Raw genomic sequence first — 7,888 nt, forward strand, 5'->3', positions numbered from 1 at the left:
GAATACAGTCCTACTGGTAGTATTCCTTGTGAAAAGGAGCGCATTTGCTTCCTAACCTGATCAGAGCCACTCGTGTCTGACCATTGGCTACTTCCACATCCTCCCTCAGATTGTGATACTACCGTACACTAAATCAGAAATGCTTGCTCCGGTACTTCTCGACATTGAACTCGTCTGATAACTTTTCTTTCCCGAAGTCCTCTTCCTGAGGATCTCTTTCTGGGAATGTATCAAACAAATTTGATCGTGCCTAATACATCTTAATCCTTTAAGGATCATAATCAATCTTCTATACTGATCACATCACTCTTAATTTGATCTAACTTGAAGTTTAAGGCTAACACTTCACAAACATCCATTACGTTTGTACCTTTCACAACTTACTATTCCGCTTCATAACCAAAATCTTAAGGTGGAAGTTTCAACTCTCAATCCACCGATTACAGTTCTTGTTGTTTGTCTCTTGATCTAAGTATCTTGATCTTTCCCGGTTATCCTTAACTGGAACTAATAGTTGAAAGAATTTCCCAAATCGGGTCACAAACTTAGTTCATGTTATTTGGTCTTTCATCGCTCTAATTGCATGTCGGAACTAATCATAGGTTGAACCTTTCATCGACATCTTCATCGACATTACTGTTTGTCCTTCATCCGCTTGATGTGTACGAGCATCTTACTTTACTTTCCTAGTGGATTTAGCATACCACTTGATCCGTCAAACTCTTTTAGTCTTAACTTAAGTATACTAACATCACATCTCTATAGGTGTTCCTTTCTTCACGTTGATACTATCTTTATATCCATCGTCCTATCATTGGCACACAATTCCTTATTGTAATACCCCAAAATAATTAATTAGCTTATTGGACCACGTGTCCAGTTTTGAGTCGCGGAAGTGGCGATATTGGAAAGTTTTCCGATAAATAAGTTTCAAGTAGGTCGGTTTTGAGAAATTAACTATGAGAAAATTAAGGTTATATTTCAATTCTAAAGTTAGTGTTGGAATTAATAGGGAAATGTCAAGAAAAGTCTAAAATGAAGTACAGGGACCAAAGTGGTAATTTAGCCACTTTGTGTCGAAAATAGAAATATTGGAATTTGACGGGAAAGTACTAATATCGAGATTTGTATTATTTATCGGATATAAATAATACGTATAAGTCGTAATAAAAGAGTTTATTGATTTAGCTATGGACTAAATCGTAGGAAAGAAACGTTTGAAAGATAAATTGTAACAAGGAAAGAAAGAAAGGACCAAAACGGACTTTTAGCCATCTAATATAAGGATTATCATTTGAATGAAGGAAGGCATCAGAGAGTGAGGATCCAGAAGCTTCATTTTATATCGATCAACTTCGTTTCTTTACGGTTTCTCCGTTCGACGTCCGATTCAAGCGATTTTCGCGGCCATCTCTTCGGAATTAAATCCTCTACTGATCTTGAGCTTTATTTCAAGGTAAATCTTCGGATTTTTGGTGCTAAAAGCAAGTTTATAGGCTGTTTTAATGAAATTGTGATTTTGGATTGAAATTGATGTTTTCGGGTTTACTATGACGTTTTTGAAGAAACCGAGATATGGGTATTGAGCGTGGGTATGTTTACCACGTCGGGATTGTGGCGAAACCCCGGAAAATCCGATTTCCGGGGCTGTGCATGTGGTACACGACCGTGTACCACGGGTGCACGAACGTGTACTGATGTACACGAACGTGCACCTAGCGAGGTACACGATCGTGTACTGAAGTACACGAACGTGTACTTCTCATGGTACACGAACGTGTACAATGAGTACACGAACGTGTACCCCTGAGGTGCACGAACGTGTACTCAGTTGCACGATCGTGCACCCGTCAAAATGCACAATGTGCACCCTAACTCGCCCCCACGCGTATACAAACTATAATTGACCTAAGTGTTTGACGTTTAGGGTAATTGGACGTGGAAGGACGAATTTCGGACTTTGAGAATCATTAATCTCGAGATTAGCTCGACGTTTTAGGTAAATTATAAAATGGAGAACGTCAAGGACGTTAAGCGATTCTCAATTATGAGAAATAGTATTCGCTAAGTCGTTTATACGACTAGAGATATTGAATACGTAAATAAGTATAAAATGAAACTAAATCATAAAACTTAAAAGTATTATACGTATAAGAATGCGAGAATCACGTCTAACTATTAACGATTTATCAGACGTGTCAGCAAGTAGTGGAGTCAATAGAGGCGGACTAGCGAGAGCGTATTATCAGATCGATCATATCATTTCTGGGATTGCGGTCACTGTGAGTTGTACTTTTACTTTCATGTATTAAAACTATTTTTATATATATTGTTTACACGCATCGCATTATATATAATTGATTGAATGTTATACGTTTATTTAATTTCTATATATGAGAACTAGTATGCGATCCGAAGAAACTAGCTACCTATTGGGTGTCAATAGGCTGTGTGATCACCAGTATTGAGTCAGTCTAGTATGTTGCATTTGAGAAATGACTTGACACAGCTGGGAGCTGTTGATGAATATGATATTTACGATTGGGTTGTGATTTCGATACGCAGAGTGAACTCGGCTACGGTGTAGCCTGGAAGTCCCCGTATCGAGTGGCTGGGCCACCAGCGAGTTGGACTCGCAATTGATTCTTACGATTGGGTTGAATGATATATGATTATTTGAGAAATGTGTCGCATGCTAGGATATTAGTTTCGTACGATCAAATACATGGTTATATGTTTTATATTAACATTTTCTTGAGATGCGATGCTATGTTTTTATATTAATACTGTTAGTAAATGTCAACTCACTCAGTATTTCCCCAAATACTGACCCCTCACCTTTGATGTCTTTCAGGTGCTTAGCTTGTGGACTTAGCTAGAGACCAATTTTGAAGTCCAGAAGTCAGCTGTATATGTTAGTTTCTGACTTCTGTGAGTGCTGCAGTAGTGGTCCTGTGTCAACAGAATAGTAGCCTAGTCAGCAGTTTATTTTGATTGTATATATCAACTGCTGTATTTGTCTATATGCTTTTTGATAGGCTACGTACGTTGTATGTGATCCACGGCCCCAGATGCCAGTGGGATGTTTGAAACACTAACTGATGTATATAGTACCGCGAGGCCAGTTCGTACAGGGTACGGTAACTAGAGCCCGCGAGGTTTTGAAACAGTTAGTGTACATATTCGGTTATATGTTATATATACGTATATATCTGCTTCCGTTGTTTGTTGATATTTGTTTATATTATATTTGCGAAAAATAAATTGTGATTTTAGGCTTGCTACGGGTTCCGGAGCTACCACTCCCGTTCCCTAGCGCCGGTTGCGGCTCAATAAATTTTGGGTCGTGACAATGTTGGTATCAGAGCAGTTTGGTCCAGTTACCACTGCAAGGTTGTTTCAATGCTTGTTTGAGAGCAGTTTGGTCCAGTTACCACTGCTAGAGTTGTTTGATTGCTTGTTTGACTGGGAGCATTTGTCAGTAAGTATACCTAGGAACTACTGCAGCAAGAGTCAGACCGTGATTGTCTGTAATGGTGTTATGTGTGCATTAGTAGTATGTGGCATTACGCGCGCGGACCAGGACTATTAAGTTAGTAAGTGAATAGTATATGTTCATACGGACGACTAGGGTAACTAAGTATTTGTTACTTACGCCAAGAGATAGAAATTGGCTATATATTTACAAATTTCGAACGATTGAGGTAAGTAAGTATTTATTTCTTGCAATGAGGTTATTAAATGGATATTTGTTACAAATTACGTGCGACTGGATTAAATGCTAATTGTTTACAGCATTTATAAGCTGACTTTGGAATTGCGTGTGAAATGGGCTCAGATGGTCGCTTACGTTCGAAATTGTTTCTTTTCAGCATGTCTGGGCAAAACGGAGCTCAGTCGCATGCTGATGAAGAACGGGAGGAAGCGCCTCCTATATTTCAAAACGGGTTTTATAATGAAGTGGGCGAACCATCTGGGGTCCATCAGAATGGATTCCACGCAAATCATGGAGCATCGCCAGAAATATATCAAAATGGTTTTATGTCTGTGTCTGATATAGGTAGTTCTTCCAGAAACAGAGTTAGAGAACATTCGCCGGAGATTGAATACAACGAAGGAGAGGAAGAGGAACCGGAAGAAGATCCGGAAGAGGATCCTGAAGAAGATCCTGAAGAAGACCCTTAGGAGGATCCTGAGGAGGATCCAGAAGAAGAATTAGAAGGAGAAGCAGAAGAGGAAAATCCTCAGGAAGAAGAGTATGAAGAAGAAGAAGAGTTAGATGAATTAGATGTCGAGGAATACAGAGGTGACTATTTCTGGTCAAGTGTGCGGAGATACCGCAATTTGAGGGAAGATGCGGACATAGCTAATGGTCAGGCACAGATAGCCCTAAATCAGGTTAGGAGGCAAATGCGTTCTTTTTCTAGAGGAATGTTAACTGTAGGAGCGTACTCTACTGATTTTCTGCGGATGGCAGAGGGAGTCCCTAATCTGAACGAAGACAATAGGACCATTAATCGTAGATATGTCAGGGGTTTAGGACCTCAGTTTGATGAGCTGTATGAGCACGTGGACGAACATTTCAGCACGCTTACTACAATGGCCCGTAGGATTGAAACAGAGCATGAATGGTCGGGTGATCCGATACGACCTTATTACTTTAGACGTGAGTACCACCCAGATTATGTCAGTACGTCCTCCAGAACTACAACCAACCCCTATTTTGTGCAAAGAGGTGGACGAAACTCAGGTAGAACAGTTAGGGGCCGTCATACAGGCATAGTTATTAGGGAACCTAACGTTCCGCGTCAGGCACCCCCCAGGTATTAGCAATTTATATGCTTTAAGTATTGTGTTTATGTGTTTGCATTATTGTGTTTATATAATTGCTGCATTGCATAGTGGAATGTCAGTAATAGGTTTTGCCTTTAGAATAATACCTCGGAAAGCGAGAACCTATAGGAAGCGTTGTAGTTAAACACGCGCCTAATAAAAGAACATATAAGCATAACACACAAAAACAATAATACAATAAACATCACAACACATAATTATCGCAAACGTAATTCCTATATTACGTTTTAGTATTTGAAGAAATAAATGGATTGCTTACAAGAAGTCGATGTGGAACATCGGCACTTGCGTTTGTATCTGACATAGAAGAGAATGTTGCAGAAGTGGATATGATGATTACAGCAATATAGAATTTTGAACTTAATTGAGTTATCGGAGATATGGAGAAAGAAGTGATGTGACAGACGAACAGTCTGTAAATGACAGCAATACAAAAATATGACAGCAGTACAAAAATTTAAAATATACTCAATAAGTATAAAGAAAGCCGTTAATAGTCGCAGAGCGTATAATCTGGAGTAAGACTTACGATTTTATGAAGATTTTAACAGTTTTTATGATTTTTCAAGGTACAATTGTGCTCAGACATCGCATATGACGTTGCATAATCACGATAGAAATGCATAAGAAAATGATTTTCGAAATGTAGATCATGCATCATATCTTTACAATGATAAAGAAAAATGCGATTTTGAGCAACTCTTTGGTGATGAGAGGTGTCATCACTCTGAGCTACAATTGTACTAATGATTTCAAACGATTTATGAAAAGTGATTTAAAAGAGCTGGCCAGCCAAAGGATGTTTTGAAATCTTTTGTTTGATAAGTGAACTCAGATGTGAAACTCTGCGACGAATAATAAAATGTTCGTAGTAAATAAGAATAAAATTTAAAAGCAAATCCCAATAACAGAATAAAGCCTTGTTAATGATAATTGCAATATTGTTAAGGGAGCTACAGTGAAACGTGATCGAGGAGTTATTGCCGGAGAGCGAACGCAGTCAAGATGCAATGCGCTGGCAATATTTAAGGATATAGTAAATATCCTTATGATAAAATAAAGGATGAAATGATGGAGAGTCATGTTAGACGAAAGAAACGTAACAAATACGCAAGGATGAATAGTATAAGGATTATTCCTATAGTGAAATAAGTAACGTAGCGAACGAGAAATATACTAGAGAAAGAGATTAAAAGTATGAAGGACAAAAGAGATGGTAATATGAATGATGAATATCAGGTGATATTTAAACGAGATATAACGTTATCAATATTAGAGTTTAAGGATACAGAAGTAGAAAGAGAAAGGATACGAAATGACGAAACATACGATTTTACAAGATATGAAAGTTTAAATTAGATAGATCAAGAGAGATAGTAGTGCTATATGACTGATATTAAGTAAAGTAACTAATATCAGTATCAAGAATTATAAGTTGCGTTAACAGAAAGGAGAAAGGCACACGTATAAACGTACGTGTCAATAACTGTAAGGATGGTGGATAATATGAAGAAAAATGTAAAGGTAAAATGCAAATACCTCAAAATTTAGTAAGGTGATTAGAAAAGTGAAAGTTCTAGAAATACGTCGAAAGGGTTGTCAGAATAGAACAACAGCAATGGGACTACTATAAACGAAGGAAAGACGTAACGAATATAACAAGTAAAAGACAAGACAAGAGTCAATACTAGTACAAAGAGATCTAGATATTCAAAAACAATTGGAATCAAAGTATAAGTGCTAAGGAAGCATAAAATGTGTAAGACGACGGTGAGTTGAAATTATTCCTTGACTTTGGGAATTGTAAAGTAAATGGAGTACGAATACTAGAAACAATCGTAAAACCCTTCAAAGAAAGACGATAGATAGAATAAGAAAGAAGTTAAATGAGGGTTAGCTAACGAGAAGGATTCTCGAAACAGCTAAATGTTAAAGGAACACATGAAATTCTTATGAAGTTATCATAAAAAAGGAAGTATGACGTAAAAGAAAGACATTCTTGACTGACAAGTCAATTTATGACTCGAGGGTATTTTTAAGGACTAATTAGAGAAAGCTAAGAAGATAAAAATACGGATAGTATCGGTCAACGAAGACGATCGTATAAGCTATACGGTTAAAGTCAACACAAAGAAAAGTACAGATGGCAATGGGGAATGTATGAAGAATCACGATCAATAGAACAACATAAAAATTCACAATAACTTAAGCAAAGCAAAGAAAGTTAAAGGAAGCAAAGGAAGTATCAATCTCAACTACGTTGAGAAATAATAAATATGATAGACAAGATACAAGTTGAGAAAAGATTGATTGATAAAGAACGAAGTGTCAGATACTAGTAGAAAGAGGTAAATACAACATTAAGGATATAGCCGGCACGTTGTCACTATTAACGTGTAAGAGAGACAAGTAGCGACCCGAGGACGACTGAGAATGAAACAGTAGACTTGAAGAATACCGAGTGAGGGTTAATCGACGCTAATAAGGACAAAAGAAAGATCACAACCAGTTGTACAAGACGTCAGGATTACGATATCGGCGATACGCCTCGATCCACACTATTTTAGAAAGATGACCAATAAGACAAAGGTAACAGTAAGAAGATTTTCATTTATGCTCCAACAGGAGATTACTATGAGCAAGATAGATAATCGATTAATGATGAGTACGAAGTCACAGCTATACGTGGAGAGCTAAGAGCTGAGTAAGAGAAAGGACATGACTGACGTATAGTAGTGAATAACAAGGAAGGTATAAGAATAATTGTAAGGTCCCAATAAGTTTTATGAAAATTCGAGGACGAATTTTTATAAGGGGGGAAGAATGTAATACCCCAAAATAATTAATTAGCTAATTGGACCACGTGTCCAGTTTTGAGTCGCGGAAGTGGCGATATTGGAAAGTTTTCCGATAAATAAGTTTCAAGTAGGTCGGTTTTGAGAAATTAACTATGAGAAAATTAAGGTTATATTTCAATTCTAAAGTTAGAGTTGGAATTAATAGGGAAATGTCAAGAAAAGTCTAAAATGAAGTA

The sequence above is a fragment of the Mercurialis annua genome, linkage group LG2, assembly GCF_937616625.2.
Source record: "Mercurialis annua linkage group LG2, ddMerAnnu1.2, whole genome shotgun sequence".
In the NCBI taxonomy this organism is placed as follows: domain Eukaryota; kingdom Viridiplantae; phylum Streptophyta; class Magnoliopsida; order Malpighiales; family Euphorbiaceae; genus Mercurialis; species Mercurialis annua.